Below are 20406 nucleotides of genomic sequence, written 5' to 3'. Positions count from 1 at the left end.
CTAACATCACGGGAATTGAGGATACGTATCAGGGAGCACGTTAGGGACATCTATGCGGCTAGAACAGTAGATGATATATCCACCCTCAAAACTATCCCTAGACATTTCCGATTGGCACACAATTGTGATCCTAAAGAATTTAGGGTTAGAGGGATTGATGTCGTACACACAGGCATTAGGGGTGGCAATATAAAAAAATTGCTGGCACAACGGGAAGTTATGTGGATAGTCACTCTTGGTACCGTTAAGCCCGCCGGCCTTAATGAGGCCCTCAATTTTGGTCCTTATTTATAAATATGAAGATGTTCATGTGAACTAAGATTCCATTATTTTTTGTCATCATTTTCCCTTTGTTCCCCTTTTCTTCCCTCTCCCTGCATTTTAGCTATGTTTTTAATGCTCATTTGTTTTATGTTGATATTTAGGTTGTTTATTGCTCTCCGGTGATTGATACTCTCCACTAGATTGGTGATATGCACTCGGCCTACGGCATTTATTTACTCTTTAATGGAATGAGGAAATCGAATTGCTTGTGGTCGTCTATGGGAGTCATGAGATCTCGCTATATACCCGGCACTTACGAAAAGACGTCTCCTTGCTGGCTTCTTTGTAGACATGTTACACACGAAAAAGACTGAATTGGACACGGACTCCTTAATGCTACGGACTTTTTCTTTATGTGAAGTTACTCCTCCCATGTCTGCGCAAGTTGTGTTGCTAGGTTACAACGAACACAGGAGGCGGTGCCTGGGTCTCATCGAGCTCCTGCCGTGGTGCGCGTGCGCGCGCCTCCGTCGCGGCTCCGCCCTCTCCCCTCCGGCGACTTCCTGCAGCGGGCGCGGGCGGGACCTGTTGGTGCCCGCCGGCTCCCGAGGCCGGATATGACCGGGCGGGGGCGGGTGGACCTGTGAGGGCAGCGCGCGCATGCGCCGGACGTTCACGGCAGCAATCTGGGACCGGACAGCTGCTTTTAATCTGCACACTATATAAAGGGTTTGATGGGCACTAATAGAGCATACTATCCCCTTGAGAAAGCGAAGCGAAACGCGCGTCGGGGCGTGTTAAGCGGCCTACCCGCAGTAAGGTGAGAATACAGTCCCCCCTTTTTATCCCTCTCCCCCCCCTTTACGTTTATAGTGGCTCATGCTAGGCACTTAGTGTGGGTGAGAGTCTCCGACTACCTATACATTATACTCTGAATTGACTTTATATGAGACTTGGACTATTGGGAGACGTTAGTGGGGATTTCTTCTTACCAGCACCTTACTATACCTTATTGTTTGGTGTTATGTTTACTATTTGTATGCGGTAGACCCAACTTTTTCTGGTGTCTTTTACTTGTTGTGTCTGTGTTTACGCTGTCAATATGTGACAGTTGTATGTATTTATGTGTGTTATTTAATAAAGTTATGTTTATTTTTTAATGAACTTCCATGCGCCCTCCTGATTTATATATGTTAGTCATATGGAAGTATCTATGATGGCTGTGGCTGATGTCGGTCACTAAAATGAAGCTGGAAATTTTGAGACTCCTTGAGCATAACATGCAGCCTCCAGCCCCTAGAGTATAAAATCTGTCCCCTTGCCCCTCAGTGTATAACATCCGTCCCCTTGCCCCTCAGTGTATAACATCCGTCCCCTTGCCCCTCAGTGTATAACATCAGTCCCCTTGCCCCTCAGTGTATAACATCCGTCCCCTTGCCCCTCAGTGTATAACATCCGGCCCCAGGTTATAACATCCGTCCCCTTGCCCCTCAGTGTATAACATCCGTCCCCTTGCCCCTCAGTGTATAACATCAGTCCCCTTGCCCCTCAGTGTATAACATCAGTCCCCTTGCCCCTCAGTGTATAACATCAGTCCCCTTGCCCCTCAGTGTATAACATCAGTCCCCTTGCCCCTCAGTGTATAACATCAGTCCCCTTGCCCCTCAGTGTATAACATCAGTCCCCTTGCCCCTCAGTGTATAACATCCGGCCCCAGGTTATAACATCCGTCCCCTTGCCCCTCAGTGTATAACATCCGTCTCCTTGCCCCTCAGTGTATAACATCCGTCTCCTTGCCCCTCAGTGTATAACATCCGTCCCCTTGCCCCTCAGTGTATAACATCCGTCCCCTTGCCCCTCAGTGTATAACATCCGTCCCCTTGCCCCTCAGTGTATAACATCAGTCCCCTTGCCCCTCAGTGTATAACATCCGTCCCCTTGCCCCTCAGTGTATAACATCCGTCCCCTTGCCCCTCAGTGTATAACATCCGTCCCCTTGCCCCTCAGTGTATAACATCCGTCCCCTTGCCCCTTAGTGTATAACATCCGTCCCCTTGCCCCTCAGTGTATAACATCAGTCCCCTTGCCCCTCAGTGTATAACATCAGTCCCCTTGCCCCTCAGTGTATAACATCCGGCCCCTTGCCCCTCAGTGTATAACATCAGTCCCCTTGCCCCTCAGTGTATAACATCAGTCCCCTTGCCCCTCAGTGTATAACATCAGTCCCCTTGCCCCTCAGTGTATAACATCAGTCCCCTTGCCCCTCAGTGTATAACATCCGGCCCCTTGCCCCTCAGTGTATAACATCAGTCCCCTTGCCCCTCAGTGTATAACATCCGGCCTCCAGCCCCTAGAGTATAACATGCAGCCTCCAGCCCCTAGAGTATAACATCCGGCCCCTTGCCCCTCAGTGTATAACATCCGGCCTCCAGCCCCTAGAGTATAACATGCAGCCTCCAGCCCCTAGAGTATAACATCCGGCCACTCCCCAAGAGTTTACTGGCATGTGACAGAATGGCTGGTTAGAAAAATCGCCACCACTCTGCTGACCCCATAACTGCAGAGTCCAGACCTCCCGTGGTATTATCATCACAAACACTGCGCCCTCGCCGGGAGCTTTGTGGTCGAGCAGCTGCATACGGCTGAAGCAGTGCCTGCGCGACACTGCCGAGCAGAACTCAAATACGGTAGACGAGGAAGCAGAAACAAAACACCGGCTTTATTGAAAGACAAAGTAAATGAGACTAACGGTTGTTGTAATGATAACAGCAATAAGAGACACAAGGAGAGACAGCTGGAGCGTGTCATGCAAGCTGTGCTCCAGCTATGGCAATATAAAGTTCAATACAAACGGTATGTACTATTTCTACAGACTGAATTCTAAATCCCTGCTTGGCTTCCTATAATTGCGCTACAGTTGCCTAACAAGGGAAACCTGCTCTATACCATAACACAGTTGAACACTGGTGTCACAATCACAGTTCTGCAGCTCTGAGGAGAACATCTGCTAGCTTCTGCTTGGTCCCATTGTAGTGGAGCCGAGTTTGCCGTGTTGTACTCCTCCTTTAGGTTAACTTTTCCGTCTTCTTCTGGGTCTGGGGAAGTCTCGTCCCACCTTCAATGCTGAGGGGTCACTGGTACCTCTTTGTTGCTTGTAACCTGTTCTTTATGTTATAGGTGCTTGAGGCAAACTGTCTCGGCTGTACTATTCGACCCTTTCCTTCTGATATGGTCCTGCTAGTCGATCCTGCGGTAATCGGGCACTATCCTCTCCCTTAAAGCTGCTAATCCATTTAATTGTCTCTCCGTGTTATGACACCCTTATTGGTCTGTTTTACTGATGCATGCACAAGTCTCTCCGTCTCCACGTTTGGATCAGACACTTTCTACTTCTTGCTCAAACCAACACACAGCAAGCTGCAGGGGGTAAGGCTGGGTTCCCATTGCGTTATGGGACCGCGTTAAACGGACAGCGTTGCACGGCGAAATTAACGCCGTGCAACGCGGCCGTTAACGCGCCCATTCACGCTAATGGGAATGCGCTACACTAGCGCGTGCTATGTTCGGCACGCGCTAGCGACGCGCCGGAGATTCCTGGCGCGCCGCGGACGCTGCTTGCAGCGTCCGAGGCGCGCCCGCGGTCCGTTCCCCGCTCTCGCAGATCGGGGATCTGCGAGAGCGGGGACGTTACCGCGACCCCGAACGCGGCCCCATAAAAAACATTGCGTTAGCGCAATCCGCTAGCGCTAGCGCTAAACGGATTGCACTAACGCAATGTGACCCTAGCCTAAAGGACCAGTCCAAGTACACACAAATCAGAGAGGAGCATTGTCTCTTAAAGTCACAGAGTAATTCAGTTCTTGGCAGGGGCTGACCCCCCACACAGCCTTACATCTCCAAGCACAGTGCCGAGCATCCAATGCATTGGTGTTAAGCCGCCACCTCTGGACTCTGGAGGAATCGTGTTCTGTGCAGGGACGGATCACACTTCTCTATATGGCATCTTATGGATGAGTCTTTGGTGATTGTGGGAGGACATTACCCACCTGACTGCATTCTGCCTCTGTACAGTTTGATGGAGTAGGCTAATGCTATGGCTTGTTATCAGGGGTTGTCCTCGGCACCTTTAGTTTTTCAACACATAGTCAACAATTGTGGCTTCCAGCTTTGTGGGAACAGGTTAGGGAAGAACTTTTTCTGCTCTCCTTGACTGTGCTCAGTGCACGAGGTCCATACAGACATGGAGGGATGGAGTTTGATGGCAGAACATGACCGGCCGCACATAAGCTCAGCCCCATCCAATACCTGTGTACATTACTCCCTGTCCCAAATAAACGGAGACATTCAGTGTCCATATAAAGACTGTCCTGAGACTGCCATATATTTACCCCACTAAGCAATAAAAGGAGCCACAACATGGCAAACATAGAGCCAAGAGTTGCTGACAGAGCTATATAGTGCCCAGACGGAGCCATATAGTGCCCAGACGGAGCCATATAGTGCCCAGATGGAGCCATATAGTGCCCAGATGGAGCCGTATAGTGCCCACACGGAGCCATATAGTGCTCAGATGGAGCCATATAGTGCCCACACGGAGCCGTATAGTGCCCAGACGGAGCCGTATAGTGCCCAGACGGAGCCGTATAGTGCCCAGACGGAGCCGTATAGTGCCCAGATGGAGCCATATAGTGCCCAGATGGAGCCATATAGTGCCCAGATGGAGCCATATAGTGCCCACACGGAGCCATATAGTGCCCACACGGAGCCATATAGTGCCCAGATGGAGCCATATAGTGCCCAGATGGAGCCATATAGTGCCCACACGGAGCCATATAGTGCCCACACGGAGCCATATAGTGCCAAGATGGAGCCATATAGTGCCCAGATGGAGCCATATAGTGCCCAGATGGAGCCATATAGTGCCCAGACGGAGCCATATAGTGCCCAGATGGAGCCATATAGTGCCCAGATGGAGCCATATAGTGCCCAGATGGAGCCATATAGTGCCCAGATGGAGCCATATAGTGCCCAGATGGAGCCATATAGTGCCCACACGGAGCCATATAGTGCCCAGATGGAGCCATATAGTGCCCAGATGGAGCCATATAGTGCCCAGAAGGAGCCATATAGTGCCCAGACGGAGCCATATAGTGCCCACACGGAGCCATATAGTGCCCAGTTGGAGCCATATAGTGCCCAGATGGAGCCATATAGTGCCCACACGGAGCCATATAGTGCCCAGATGGAGCCATATAATGCCCAGATGGAGCCATATAGTGCCCAGAAGGAGCCATATAGTGCCCAGACGGAGCCATATAGTGCCCAAATGAAGCCATATAGTGCGTTACTATTTGAGGAGCTACTAAGGCTGCAACTCCACCTGCATTTCTTTCTGTGCTGTGTTTTCTCTCTTTTATGTTTTTTTCATGTAGAGAGGAGAGGTTTTTGGCCCAGGATGGCCCACCTCGCCCCTCACCTTTCTTGTATTTATGACTTGTTGATGCATCTGCAGAGATCTGTCTACAGCCATCATTTCTCATGCCACTCCTGCCCACACAGTGTTTCCACCCTGCCCTGGAAATCTTCCCACATTCCTCAGCCTGCACGGGAATTCCCATTTAGCACATATGCAACTAAGTTTTTCCACTGAACTAACTGAAATGTTGGAAAACATCTGCAAAACCAATGCGTGACGTAGGATGGGAGTCTCTCCTTTATAGGTTCTGTGCTTTGTACCTAAATCCCAGGACAGCGCTCTCCTCTGCTGCTCCAAAAAGCAGAGTCGGTGTCAACTGATTCAGCTCTGCTAGTGGTATATCACAGCTGTATAGCAGAGTTATGCTATAGTAATGTAGCAGAGCTGAGCGTGTCACAAGGCAGACCTAGCCAGCGATGTCGCAGAGTTATGCTATAGTAATGTAGCAGAGCTGAGCGTGTCACAAGGCAGAACTAGCCAGCGATGTCACAGAGTTACCCAGTGATGTAGCAGAGCTGAGCGTGTCACAAGGCAGACCTAGCCAGCGATGTCGCAGAGTTATGCTATAGTAATGTAGCAGAGCTGAGCGTGTCACAAGGCAGACCTAGCCAGCGATGTCGCAGAGTCACCCAGTGATGTAGCAGAGCTGAGCGTGTCACAAGGCAGACCTAGCCAGCGATGTCGCAGAGTCACCCAGTGATGGAGCAGAGCTGATCGTGTCACAAGGCAGACCTAGCCATCGATGTCGCAGAGTTACCCAGTGATGTAGCAGAGCTGAGCGTGTCACAAGGCAGACCTAGCCAGCGATGTCGCAGAGTTACCCAGTGATGTAGCAGAGCTTAGTGTGTCACAAGGCTGACCTAGCCAGCGATGTCGCAGAGTTACCCAGTGATGTAGCAGAGCTGAGTGTGTCACAAGGCAGACCTAGCCAGCGATGTCGCAGAGTTACCCAGTGATGTAGCAGAGCTGAGCGTGTCACAAGGCAGACCTAGCCAGCGATGTCGCAGAGTTACCCAGTGATGTAGCAGAGCTGAGTGTGTCACAAGGCTGACCTAGCCAGCGATGTCGCAGAGTTACCCAGTGATGTAGCAGAGCTGAGCGTGTCACAAGGCAGAACTAGCCAGCGATGTTGCAGAGTTATCCAGTGATGGAGCAGAGCTGATCGTGTCACAAGGCAGACCTAGCCATCGATGTCGCAGAGTTACCCAGTGATGTAGCAGAGCTGGGCGTGTCACAAGGCAGAACTGGCCAGTGATGTCGTAGAGTTACCCAGTGATGTCGCAGAACTGGCCAGTGGTGTAGCAGAGTTACCTAGTGATGTAGCAGAGCTGAACGTGTCACAAGGCAGAACTAACCATTGATGTCGCAGAGTTACCCTGTGATGTCGCAGAACTGGCCAGTGGTGTAGCAGAGTTACCTAGTGATGTAGCAGAGCTGAGCGTGTCACAAGGCAGAACTAACCATTGATGTCGCAGAGTTACCCACTGATGTAGCAGAACTGGCCAGTGGTGTAGCAGAGTTACCTAGTGATGTAGCAGAACTGGCCAGTGGTGTAGCAGAGTTACCTAGTGATGTAGCAGAGCTGAGCGTGACACAAGGCAGAACTAACCAGTGATGTAGCAGAACTGGCCAATGGTGTAGCAGAGTTACCTAGTGATGTAGCAGAACTGGCCAGTGGTGTAGCAGAGTTACCTAGTGATGTAGCAGAGCTGAGCGTGACACAAGGCAGAACTAACCAGTGATGTCGCAGAGTTACCCAGTGATGTAGCAGAACTGGCCAATGGTGTAGCAGAGTTACCCAGTGATGTAGCAGAACTGGCCAGTGGTGTAGCAGAGTTACCTAGTGATGTAGCAGAACATAGTAACATAGTTAGTAAGGCCGAAAAAAGACATTTGTCCATCCAGTTCAGCCTATATTCCATCATAATAAATCCCCAGATCTACGTCCTTCTACAGAACCTAATAATTGTATGATACAATATTGTTCTGCTCCAGGAAGACATCCAGGCCTCTCTTGAACCCCTCGACTGAGTTCGCCATCACCACCTCCTCAGGCAAGCAATTCCAGATTCTCACTGCCCTAACAGTAAAGAATCCTCTTCTATGTTGGTGGAAAAACCTTCTCTCCTCCAGACGCAAAGAATGCCCCCTTGTGCCCGTCACCTTCCTTGGTATAAACAGATCCTCAGCGAGATATTTGTATTGTCCCCTTATATACTTATACATGGTTATTAGATCGCCCCTCAGTCGTCTTTTTTCTAGACTAAATAATCCTAATTTCGCTAATCTATCTGGGTGTTGTAGTTCTCCCATCCCCTTTATTAATTTTGTTGCCCTCCTTTGTACTCTCTCTAGTTCTATTATATCCTTCCTGAGCACCGGTGCCCAAAACTGGACACAGTGGTGTAGCAGAGTTACCTAGTGATGTAGCAGAGCTGAGCGTGACACAAGGCAGAACTAACCAGTGATGTCGCAGAGTTACCCAGTGATGTGGCAGAACTGGCCAGTGGTGTAGCAGAGTTACCCAGTGATGTAGCAGAGCTGGGTTTTTTACAAGCCAGTGGTGTAGCACTGTAGTGTTTTATTAGCAGGCCGAGTTTTTCACAAGGCAGAACTACCAGCAGCGTAGTGTAGCAGAGTTACACAGTGATGTAGCAGAGCTGGGTTTGCCAGTTGGTTCTAAGCAGAGGAGTGTAGCTCTGGATACTCGCGGTAACACGCTACCTCAGATGGCCTAGAAGTAGGGATGAGCGAACCCGGTTCTCACGAAGGTACCACGAGAGCCAAAGTGATGAGCGGTGACGTCACACTGTCCTCGTGAGAAACCGTACTGACGTTCCCTCAGTTCACAGCGGAGCACAGAGGAGGCCCGGCAGTGGCTGCTGCTCCAGTGCTTCGCTTTACATGCACTGGATGAAGAAGTCTGAGATCGTCATGGGACCTTGAGTTGGATGTATCCATGGCCCTTCCCAGCCTATTAATATCAGTCCACAGCTTTCGGCTTTGCCTTAGCTGGTAATTAAAAATAGAGGGGACCCCACTTCATTTTTTAGGGTCCCTATATTTTTTAATAACCAGCAAAGACAAAGCAGGAGGCTGGGGGCTGATATATCCATGGCCTTCCCAGCCTATTTTTTATGGTACTAAATGGGGGAAAGAAGATAATACAGTGATTTTTACAAATAAAGGACTTTTCTCTGTGTGTGTTTCTTTTGACTACGAGGTTAGTAATGGTGGTGTCACACAGACGCCTATCCATTACTAATCCCTGGGCTTAATGTCTGCGAACATTACACATTTGACACCAACCCCAAAAACATTACTCCGATTGCCATTGCATCAGGTCAATCGGGAAGAGCCGAGGCTAAGTGTAAGAATTGGAGCATCTAATGGACGTGCCATTTCTGGGGCAGTTGAGGTCTCGTCTTATTAGGCTGGGAAGGGGCCAATATCCATTGCCCTTCACAGCCTATTAATATTAGCACCCAGCTGTCTATTTTGCCTTAGCTGGTTATTAAAAACAGAGGGGGCCCTGTTATGGCTGGCAATCAGGCAACACAGCGTGCAGTAATCAGCGCACATACAGAGATCTGGCAATAACCCAAAACAATAGGACGAGCTCTGAGACGTGGAATCTCTGTAGACTGCAGTACCTGATCTATCCTCACACAACTGGAAGCAGCAGTGGATTGCGCCTATCCACTACCTATGCAACTCGACACTGCCTGAGGAGCTGACTAGCCTGAAGATAGAAATACAAGCCTGACTTACCTCAGAGAAATACCCCAAAGGAATAGGCAGCCCCCACATATAATGACTGTTAGCAAGATGAAAAGACAAACGTAGGAATGAAATAGATTCAGCAAAGTGAGGCCCGATATTCTAGACAGAGCGAGGATAGCAAAGAGAACTATGCAGTCTACAAAAACCCTAAAACGAAAACCACGCAAAGGGGCAAAAAGACCCACCGTGCCGAACTAACAGCACGGCGGTGCACCCCTTTGCTTCTCAGAGCTTCCAGCAAAAGATAATAACAAGCTGGACTGAAAAAACAGAAAACAAACTAGAAGCACTTATCTAGCAGAGCAGCAGGCCCAAGGAAAGATGCAGTAGCTCAGATCCAACACTGGAACATTGACAAGGAGCAAGGAAGACAGACTCAGGTGGAGCTAAATAGCAAGGCAGCCAACGAGCTCACCAAAACACCTGAGGGAGGAAGCCCAGAGACTGCAATACCACTTGTGACCACAGAAGTGAACTCAGCCACAGAATTCACAACAGGGCCCCACTTCATTCTTTTAGGGTCCCTCTATTTTAAATAACCAGCAAAAGGCAAAGCAAAAAGGTGGGGGGGCTTATGTATCCATGGGCCTATTAATATCAGCCCCCTGGGGATATATGCCCCTTCCCAACATAATAAGACCAGCTCACAGCAGTCTGCTTCCCCTTGGCTGGTTATAAAAATAGAAAAATAGGAAGGGGGGGTCCTATGTCACACAGTAAAATACGCATGCAAGGCACTGCTCCACTCCTCCACCTGGACCACCTGGTTCAAGATTTTTTATTCTATGTTATTTTATGTCATTTTCGTATCTACATTTTTTTGCAGGGCAATTGTCCTGCTTTACCCCCATTTTGCTTCCTTTTTTGGCCCCTAGTCCTTACTACCACCATTTTACAGCCATTTTACAGCACAAACATGTGCACAGCCCCATAGAAAACATTGGCAAGAGTGTGATATGTTTTGTCAGATTTCACTTGGACCGACAAAATTTTGAAAAATCGAGTGAAGGGGTTAAAACTACAATAATTCTGTATTCAGAATCCACTATACAGTCTTGCAACTTCCCACACCTAACTGCTACCAGGTCTGCATGTAGGTATGATGCTTTTATTTTCTATTTGGACTTGATATCCTACCAATATATCCAAGATCTTGCCTGGCGATCATTCAGGTGTTTGTGATTTTTTTATTAAATGCCGGCATTGATGTTACTCTTGAGTGTCCGTGGCTTCCTCCTCCTGATCCCTCTCGTGTGACTCCCGCTCCCTTCTCATGGAGTCGTGAGCTCCGTCCTTATTTGCTGCCTGCAGTTTTTGGATGTTTAGTGACATTCTGCATGACTTATTACTGCGCCCATGGCTTATTTTTAGCACTCCGACTGCTTCTAGGAAGATCTGAACTGTTCCAAGTCTTTTTTTTTTTTTTCTTTCTGAGATCTCAAAGCTGGTCGTGGAAATGACTTTGTGGCCCTAAATATTTGTCATTAAATTTTCTTCTTTTTCTTGTGTAGTAGTAATCTGTAAAAAACGATTTTATTACAGTTACAGTATGCTGAGGTTTCGGCTCTTTCCGTAAGCTGTAGATGCCGCGTCGTCCCTTGTATATCAGTAGTAAAAGCGAATACTGGTTAATATCGTGAAAAGTTTTAGCTGCATGTTTTGCGTAAATATGTTGAGAAATGTTATCACTGTATTTCATTATGAGGGTGAAGGTAATTATTTCCCCTTCAAAGGAGGATCTGTCACTAGGTCAAAAGTGGCCAGTTTATACTCTTATTTTATTCCCATTAAAAAATGTTTTTTAATTTTTCCATACGGTAGCAGAGATATGGGCCAGCTTTTATACACTTTACAAAAAGGGGCATGGTTTAAAAAGGTATTAATACAGAGCAGTTTAAAGACACGTGAGTCGCCCGCCTGGGCCGTGGAGTACTCGGTACCGGGTCTGGTTCTTAAAGGGGATGTCACGGTGGCTGCGACCCGGTCCGTGGCCCTGGGCGCCCAATTAAAGGAAAAGTCTTTTAGGGGTTTTATGAATAAAGTCTATTGTTCATGACGCCACCTGTGGTATTCGGTCAGTGGGGACCGACGCTGCTTAAAGGAGTCCTCTGGGGTGATGTTATGGCAGCTAGATGGTATAACTTCCCACAGGTGAAGTAGGTCCCCAGGGCTCCCGGTGTATAGGTGAAGATGGTGAGAGGTGCAGCGAAGATCACAGGTTTGCAGTCTTTACCTGGTTTACTGTAGGCTTCAGGCAACCGCAGTCCAGGGCACCAGACAACAGGTACAGGCAGGGTCCGGCCGGCTTGGAAACGAAACCAGAGTCTCCCTCACCAGGTGGAGATCAAATCCTTCCTCCAAGTGCGGTGGTTATGTGGTCCCTTACTGCCTAATGCTTCACATAAGGTCCTCAGTTCCTCTCTGTCCCCATAAAGGTTAGGACATAACCCGTATGACAGGTGAACTGGGCCTTTTTACAGGGTCTCTAGAATGACCCAGGCCCTATAATTATCACTGTGTCTCCTGGGTATAAATGCGGACAGGTGATCTACAATCCAGCTGTCCTGCCGGTTTCAGCTATGCCACTATAGAGTTCAGCACGGCCACGGTCTTCCGGCTACCGGAATCTGCACTAGCCAGGGAGGTAGCCTCTTCTCAGCTCTGCTCCACTGGTGTTTCTCTCCTGTGCTTTCTCCCTCCTGCTCTCGTTCTACAAGGTGTTCGTGCTTTCTCAGTTTGCTCTTTCCGCCAGGAGCTGCAGACCCCCACGTCTGCTCAGCTATTCTCCTGTCGTAGCAGCTCTGCCTTGGCTGATGTTCCACGACAAGCTCCCTTCTGGCAATCTCTCTCTCCAGGGGCTGTAGTACCTCAGACTACAGGGCCCCTTCAGACTTTCTGGCACTCACTGCCGTATGCCCTCTCCTCTGTCTCTCTGACAGGAACTGACGCTTTCCATCCAACCAGAATGTATTTATAGGGGAGTTCACCCTAAACCAGGTTTAGAGCTCCCCCTTCTGGCCGGGAGTGTGAACGTGTTGTATGTGAGATTTACCTGGTGAAAGATATCCTTCATTGCTTCCAAGCGTGACATCCCTCTCCCCGAGGGGAAAGCAATGCCACTGTAACGGCCAGGACCCTGGGGCACCACACACACCCCAGAAGATCCTGTGAGCTAGACCCCTTTCTGTAAAAACTAGCACCAAATAAAATGGCCCATATATTAGGAACCATAAAGAGGATATGAAAAACAAAAATACCCAGAGGAGCAGTGAGAATAAAATAGGAGCATAAACTGGTCACTTTTGACCTGGTGACAGATGCCCTTTAACCCCTTAGTGACAGAGCCAATTTGGTACTTTAATGACCAGGCCAATTTTTGCAATTCTGACCACTGTCACTTTATGAGGTTATAACTCTGGAACGCTTCAACGGATCCCGCTGATTCTGAGATTGTTTTTTCGTGACATATTGTACTTCATGTTAGTGGTAACATTTCTTCGATATTACTTGCGATTATTTATGAAAAAAACGGAAATATGGCGAAAATTTTTAAAATTTAGCAATTTTCAAACTTTGTATTTTTATGCCCTTAAATCAGAGAGATATGTCATGAAAAATAGTTAATAAATAACATTTCCCACATGTCTACTTTACATCAGCACAATTTTGGAAACAAAATTTTTTTTTGTTAGGGAGTTATAAGGGTTAAAAGTTGACCAGCAATTTCTCATTTTTACAACACCATTTTTTTTTAGGGACCACATCACATTTGAAGTCATTTTGAGGGGTCTATATGATAGAAAATAGTGAAGTGTGACACCTTTCTAAAAACTACACCCCTCAAGGTTCTCAAAACCATATTCAAGAAGTTTATTAACCCTTTACGTGCTTCACAGGAACTGAAACAATGTGGAAGGAAAAAATGAACATTTAACTTTTTTTTGCAAACATCTTAATTCAGAACCATTTTTTTTATTTTCACAAGTGTAAAAACAGAAATGTAACCATAAATTTTGTTATGCAATTTCTCCTGAATACGCCAATACCCCATATGTGGGGGTAAACCACTGTTAGGGCGCACCGCAGAACTTAGAAGTGAAGGAGCGCCGTTTGACTTTTTCAATGCAGAATTGGCTGGAATTGAGATCGGACGCCATGTCACGTTTAGAGAGCCCCTGATGTGCCTAAACAGTGGAAACCCCCCACAAGTGACACCATTTTGGAAACTAGACCCCTTAAGGAACTTATCTAGATGTGTGGTGAGCACTTTGAACCCCCAAGTGCTTCACAGAAGTTTATAACGTAGAGCCGTGAAAATAAAAAATCGCTTTTGTTTACACAAAAATGATCTTTTCGCCCACAAATTCTTATTTTCACAAGGGTAACAGGAGAAATTAGACCACAAAAGTTGTTGTGCGATTTCTCCTGAATACGTCGATACCCCATATGTGAGGGTAAACCACTGTTTGGGCGCACCGCAGAGCTTGGAAGTGAAGGAGCGCCGTTTTACTTTTTCAATGTAGAATTGGCTGGAATTGAGATTGGACGCCATGTCGCGTTTGGAGAGCCCCTGATGTGCCTAAACAGTGGAAACCCCCCACAAGTGACACCATTTTGGAAACTAGACCCCTTAAGGAACTTATCTAGATGTGTGGCGAGCACTTTGAACCCCCATGTGCTTCACAGAAGTTTATAACGTAGAGCCGTGAAAATAAAAAATCGCTTTTGTTTACACAAAAATGATCTTTTCGCCCACAAATTTTTATTTTCACAAGGGTAACAGGAGAAATTAGACCACTAAAGTTGTTGTGCAATTTCTCCTGAGTACGTCGATACCCAATATGTGGGGGTAAACCACTGTTTGGGCGCACCGCAGAGCTTGGAAGGGAAGGAGCGCCTTTTTGGAATGCAGACTTTGATAGAATGGTCTGTGGGCATTATGTTGCGATTGCAGAGCCCCTGATGTACCTAAACTGTAGTAACCCCCCACAAGTGACCCCATTTTGGAAACTAGACCCCCCAAGGAACTTATCTAGATGTGTGGTGAGAACTTTGAATGCCCAAGTGCTTCACAGAAGTTTAGAATGCAGAGTCGTGAAAATAAAAAATATTTTTTTTTCCACAAAAAAGATTTTGTAGCCCCCAAGTTTTTATTTTCACAAGGGTAACAAGAGAAATTGGACCCCAGAAGTTGTTGTCCAATTTATCCCGAGTACGCTGATGCCCCATATGTGGGGGTAACCCACTGTTTGGGCGCACGGCAGAGCTCAGAAGGGAGGGAGCACCATTTGACTTTTTGAGCGCAAAATTGGCTGTCGTGTTTGGAGACCCCCTGATGTACCTAAACAGTGGAAACCCCCCAATTCTAGCTCCAACCCTAACCCCAACACACCCCTAACCCTAATCCCAACCTGATCCATAATCCTAATCACTAACCCTAACCATAATCACAACCCTTACCCCAAAACAACCCTAATGTCAACCCTAACCATAACCCTAATCAAAACCCTAAATCCAACACACCCCTAATCCTAATCTCAACCCTAACCTCAAACCTAACCCTAATCCCAATACACCCCTAATCACAACCCTAACCTTAACCCTAATCCCAAACCTAACCCTAATCCCAAGCGTAACCCTAATGCCAACCCTAACCCTAATACCAACCCTAATCCAAACCCTAACCCTAATCCCAGCTCTAACCCTAACTTTAGCCCCAACCCTAGCCCTAACTTTAGCCCCAACCCTAACCCTAGCCCTAAGGCTACTTTCACACTTGCGTCGTTTGGCATTCCGTCGCAATCCGTCGTTTTGGACAAGAAACGGATCCTGCAAATGTGCCCGCAGGATGCGTTTTTTGCCCATAGACTTGTATTGCCGACGGATCGTGACGGATGGCCACACGTCGCGTCCGTCGTGCACTGGATCAGTTGTGTTTTGGCGGAGCGTCGGCACAAAAAAACGTTCAATGAAACGTTTTTTTGTACGTCGCATCCGCCATTTCTGACCGCGCATGCGTGGCCGTAACTCCGCCCCCTCCTCCCCAGGACATAGATTGGGCAGCGGATGCGTTGAAAAACTACAGCTGCTGCCCACGTTGTGCACAATTTTCACAACGTGCGTCGGTATGTCGGGCCGACGCATTGCGACGGCCCCGTACCGACGTAAGTGTGAAAGAAGCCTAACCCTAAATTTAGCCCCAACCCTAACCCTAAATTTAGCCCCAACCCTAACCCTAACCCTACCCCTAACCCTACCCCTAACCTAACCCTACCCCTAACCCTACCCCTAACCTAACCCTAGCCCTAACCCTAGCCCTAACCCTAACCCTAGCCCTACCCCTAACCCTACCCCTAACCTAACCCTAACCTAACCCTAACCCTAGCCCTACCCTAACCCTACCCCTAACCCTACCCCTAACCCTACCCCTAACCCTACCCCTAACCCTGCCCCTAACCCTACCCCTAACCCTAACCCTACCCCTAACCCTAATTTTAGCCCTAACTGCTGTTCTCCTGCCGGCCGGCAGATGGAGACAGATGGCGGGTGCACTGGGCATGCGTCCGCCATGTTCTTCTGCCGGCGGCCAGGAGGAGCAGCAAGAGGATCCAGGGACCTAGGTGAGTATGCTAGGGTCCCCGAATCCCCCTATTTCTCTGTCCTCTGATGTGCGATCACATCAGAGGACAGAGAATTACACTTTACTTTTTTTTTTTTTTTGCGGTCGCCGGTAAACAGTTCATTACCGGCGATCGCAAAACAGGGGTCGGTAATACCGACCCCGATCATGCTCTTTGGGGTCTCGGCTACCCCCGGCAGCTGAGACCCCAAAGATTCTCCCGGTGCCGGCCGGCGGGCGCACTGCGCATGCGCCCGCCATTTTGAAGATGGCGGCGCCCACCTGGAGACACGAGGAGCATCGGGGGAGCTAGGTGAGTATTGGGGGGCCACCTGGGACCCCTTTTCTCTGTCCTCCGATGTGCGATCACATCGGAGGACAGAGAAATTAAAAAGAGATCGCTTTTTTTTTTTGCGATCGCAAATGCGGGGTGGGTTAAAAACCCCCCAAATCATGTTCTCTGGGGTCTCGGCTACCCCCGGCAGCCGAGACCCCGGAGAAAATCGGCCTGTGGGGGGCGCTATTCACTTTTTCCACAGCGCCGTTAATTAACGGCGCTGTGGTTTAAGTACCCTTAGCGGCCGCCGTTAAAAGGCGTATCGGCGGTCGCTAAGGGGTTAAAGGGGAAATCATCACTTTTACCCACATAATGAAATAGTGATAAAGGTTCTCAACATAATTCTTTAAAGGCGACCTCTCACCAGGTCAAACATGGCCAATTTATGCTCTTGTTTTATTCCCGTTACTTTCCTGAGTATTCTGGGGGGGTTTTTGTTGTTTTTTTTAACCCCTTCATGACCCAGCCTATTTTGACCTTAAAGACCTTGCCGTTTTTTGCAATTCTGACCAGTGTCCCTTTATGAGGTAATAACTCAGGAACGCTTCAATGGATCCTAGCGGTTCTGAGATTGTTTTTTCGTGACATATTGGGCTTCATGTTAGTGGTAAATTTAGGTCAATAAATTCTGCGTTTATTTGTGATAAAAACGGAAATTTTCACATTTTGAATTTTTATTCTGTTAAACCAGAGAGTTATGTGACACAAAATAGTTAATAAATAACATTTCCCACATGTTTACTTTACATCAGCACAATTTTGGAAACAAAATTTTTTTTTGCTAGGAAGTTATAAGGGTTAAAATTTGACCAGTGATTTGTCATTTTTACAACGAAATTTACAAAACCATTTTTTTTAGGGACCACCTCACATTTGAAGTCAGTTTGAGGGGTCTATATGGCTGAAAATACCCAAAAGTGACACCATTCTAAAAACTGCACCCCTCAAGGTGCACAAAACCACATTCCAGAAGTTTATTAACCCTTCAGGTGCTTCACAGCAGCAGAAGCAACATGGAAGGAAAAAATTAACATTTAACTTTTTAGTCACAAAAATTATCTTTTAGCAACAATTTTTTTATTTTCCCAATGGTAAAAGGAGAAACTGAACCACGAAAGTTGTTGTCCAATTTGTCCTGAGTACGCTGATACCTCATATGTGTGGGTAAACCACTGTTTGGGCGCACGGCAGGGCTTGGAAGGGAAGGAGCGCCATTTGACTTTTTGAATCAAAAATTGGCTCCACTCTTTAGCGGACACCATGTCACGTTTGGAGAGCCCCCGTGTGCCTAAAAATTGGAGCTCCCCCACAAGTGACCCCATTTTGGAAACTAGACGCCCCAAGGAACTTATCTAGATGCATAGTGAGCACTTTGAACCCCCAGGTGCTTCACAAATTGATCCGTAAAAATGAAAAAGTACTTTTTTTTTCACAAAAAAATTCTTTTAGCCTCAATTTTTTCATTTTCACATGGGCAACAGGATAAAATGGATCCTAAAATGTGTTGGGCAATTTCTCCTGAGTACACCGATACCTCACATGTGGGGGTAAACCACTGTTTGGGCACATGGTAAGGCTCGGAAGGGAAGGAGCGCCATTTGACTTTTTGAATGAAAAACTATTTCCATCGTTAGCGGACACCATGTCGCGTTTGGATAGCTCCTGTGTGCCTAAACATTGGCGCTCCCCCACAAGTGACCCCATTTTGGAAACTAGACCCCCCAAGGAACTTATTTAGATGCCTAGTGAGCACTTTAAACCCTCAGGTGCTTCACAAATTGATCTGTAAAAATGAAAAAGTACTTTTTTTTCACAAAAAAATTCTTTTCGCCTCAATTTTTTCATTTTCACATGGGCAGTAGGATAAAATGGATCATAAAATTTGTTGGGCAATTTCTCCCGAGTACGCCGATACCTCATATGTGGGGGTAAACCACTGTTTGGGCACTCGGCAGGGCTCGGAAGGGAAGGCGCGCCATTTGACTTTTTGAATGGAAAATTAGCTCCAATTGTTAGCCCCTGTGTGCCTAAACATTGGAGCTCCCCCACAAGTGACCCCATTTTGGAAACTAGACCCCCCAAGGAACTTATCTAGATGCATATTGAGCACTTTAAACCCCCAGGTGCTTCACAGAAGTTTATAACGCAGAGCCATGAAAATAAAAAATAATTTTTCTTTCCTCAAAAATGATATTTTAGCCTGGAATTTCCTATTTTGCCAAGGATAATAGGAGAAATTGGACCCCAAATATTGTTGTCCAGTTTGTCCTGAGTACGCTGATACCCCATATGTGGGGGTAAACCACTGTTTGGGCGCACGGCAGGGCTCGGAAGGGATGGCACGCCATTTGGCTTTTTAAATGGAAAATTAGCTCCAATCATTAGCGGACACCATGTCACGTTTGGAGAGCCCCTGTGTGCCTAAACATTGGAGATCCCCCAGAAATGACCCCATTTTGGAAACTAGACCCCCAAAGGAACTAATTTAGATGTGTGGTGAGGACTTTGAACCCCCAAGTGCTTCACAGAAGTTTATAACGCAGAGCCATGAAAATAAAATAAAAATGTTATTTTATCTAAAATGATCTTTTAGCCTGCAATTTTTTATTTTCCCAAGGGTAACAGGAGAAATTTGACCCTAAAAGTTGTTGTCCAGTTTCTCCTGAGTACGGTGATACCCCATATGTGGGGGTAAATCACTGTTTGGGCACACGTCGGGGCTCAGAAGGGAAGTAGTGACTTTTGAAATGCAGACTTTGATGGAATGCTCTGCGGGCGTCACATTGCGTTTGCAGAGCCCCTGGTGTGCCTAAACAGTAGAAACCCCCCACAAGTGACCCCATTTTAGAAACTAGACCCCCCAAGGAACTTATCTAGATATGTGGTGAGCACTTTGAACCCCCAAGTGCTTCACAGACGTTTACAACGCAGAGCCGTGAAAATAAAAAATCATTTTTCTTTCCTCAAAAATTATGTTTTAGCAAGCATTTTTTTAGATTCACAAGGGTAACAGGAGAAATTGGACCCCAGTAATTGTTGCGCAGTTTATCCTGAGTATGCTGGTACCCCATATGTGGGGGTAAACCACTGTTTGGGCACACGTCAGGGCTCGGAAGTGAGGGAGCACCATTTGACTTTTTGAATACGAGATTGGCTGGAATCAATGGTGGTGCCATGTTGCGTTTGGAGACCCCTGATGTGCCTAAACAGTGGTAACCCCTCAATTCTAACTCCAACACTAACCCCCCCACACCCCTAACCCTAATCCAAACTGTAGCCATAACCCTAATCACAACCCTAACCACAACCCTAATTCCAACCCTAACCCTAAGGCTATGTGCCCACGTTGTGGATTCGTGTGAGATATTTCCGCACCATTTTTGAAAAATCCGCGGGTAAAAGGCACTGCGTTTTACCTGCGGATTTTCTGCGGATTTCCAGTGTTTTTTGTGCGGATTTCACCTGCGGATTCCTATTGAGGAACAGGTGTAAAACGCTGCGGAATCCGCACAAAGAATTGACATGCTGCGGAAAATACAACGCAGCGTTTCCGCGCTGTATTTTCCGCACCATGGGCACAGCGGATTTGGTTTTTCATATGTTTACATGGTACTGTAAACCTGATGGAACACTGTTGCGAATCCGCAGCGGCCAATCCGCAGCCAAATCCGCACCGTGTGCACATAGCCTAATTCTAAAGGTATGTGCACACGCTGCAGAAAACGCTGCGGATCCGCAGCAGCTTCCCATGAGCTTACAGTTCAATGTAAACCTACGGGAAACAAAAATCGCTGTACACATGCTGCGGAAAAACTGCACGGAAATGCAGCGGTTTACATTCCGCAGCATGTCACTTCTTTGTGCGGGTTCCGCAGCGGTTTTACAACTGCTCCAATAGAAAATCGCAATTGTAAAACCGCAGTGAAA

General features: G+C 47.4%; 1 long non-coding RNA gene across 1 annotated transcript in view; it reads left to right on the top strand.

Moving 5' to 3' along the window:
* Nucleotides 1-2877: 2877 nt before the first annotated feature.
* Nucleotides 2878-20406, top strand: part of LOC138677171 (uncharacterized) — a 34728-nt gene continuing 17199 nt past the window's right edge. The window contains exon 1 of the long non-coding RNA XR_011320868.1: nt 2878-3117. This is a non-coding gene — a long non-coding RNA (uncharacterized lncRNA). The remainder of the gene's footprint in view (nt 3118-20406) is intronic.

Source organism: Ranitomeya imitator, chromosome 4, assembly GCF_032444005.1.
Source record: "Ranitomeya imitator isolate aRanImi1 chromosome 4, aRanImi1.pri, whole genome shotgun sequence".
In the NCBI taxonomy this organism is placed as follows: domain Eukaryota; kingdom Metazoa; phylum Chordata; class Amphibia; order Anura; family Dendrobatidae; genus Ranitomeya; species Ranitomeya imitator.
The sequence above is the reverse complement of the archived record's forward strand: the minus strand, read 5'-3'. Positions and strand labels throughout refer to the sequence as shown.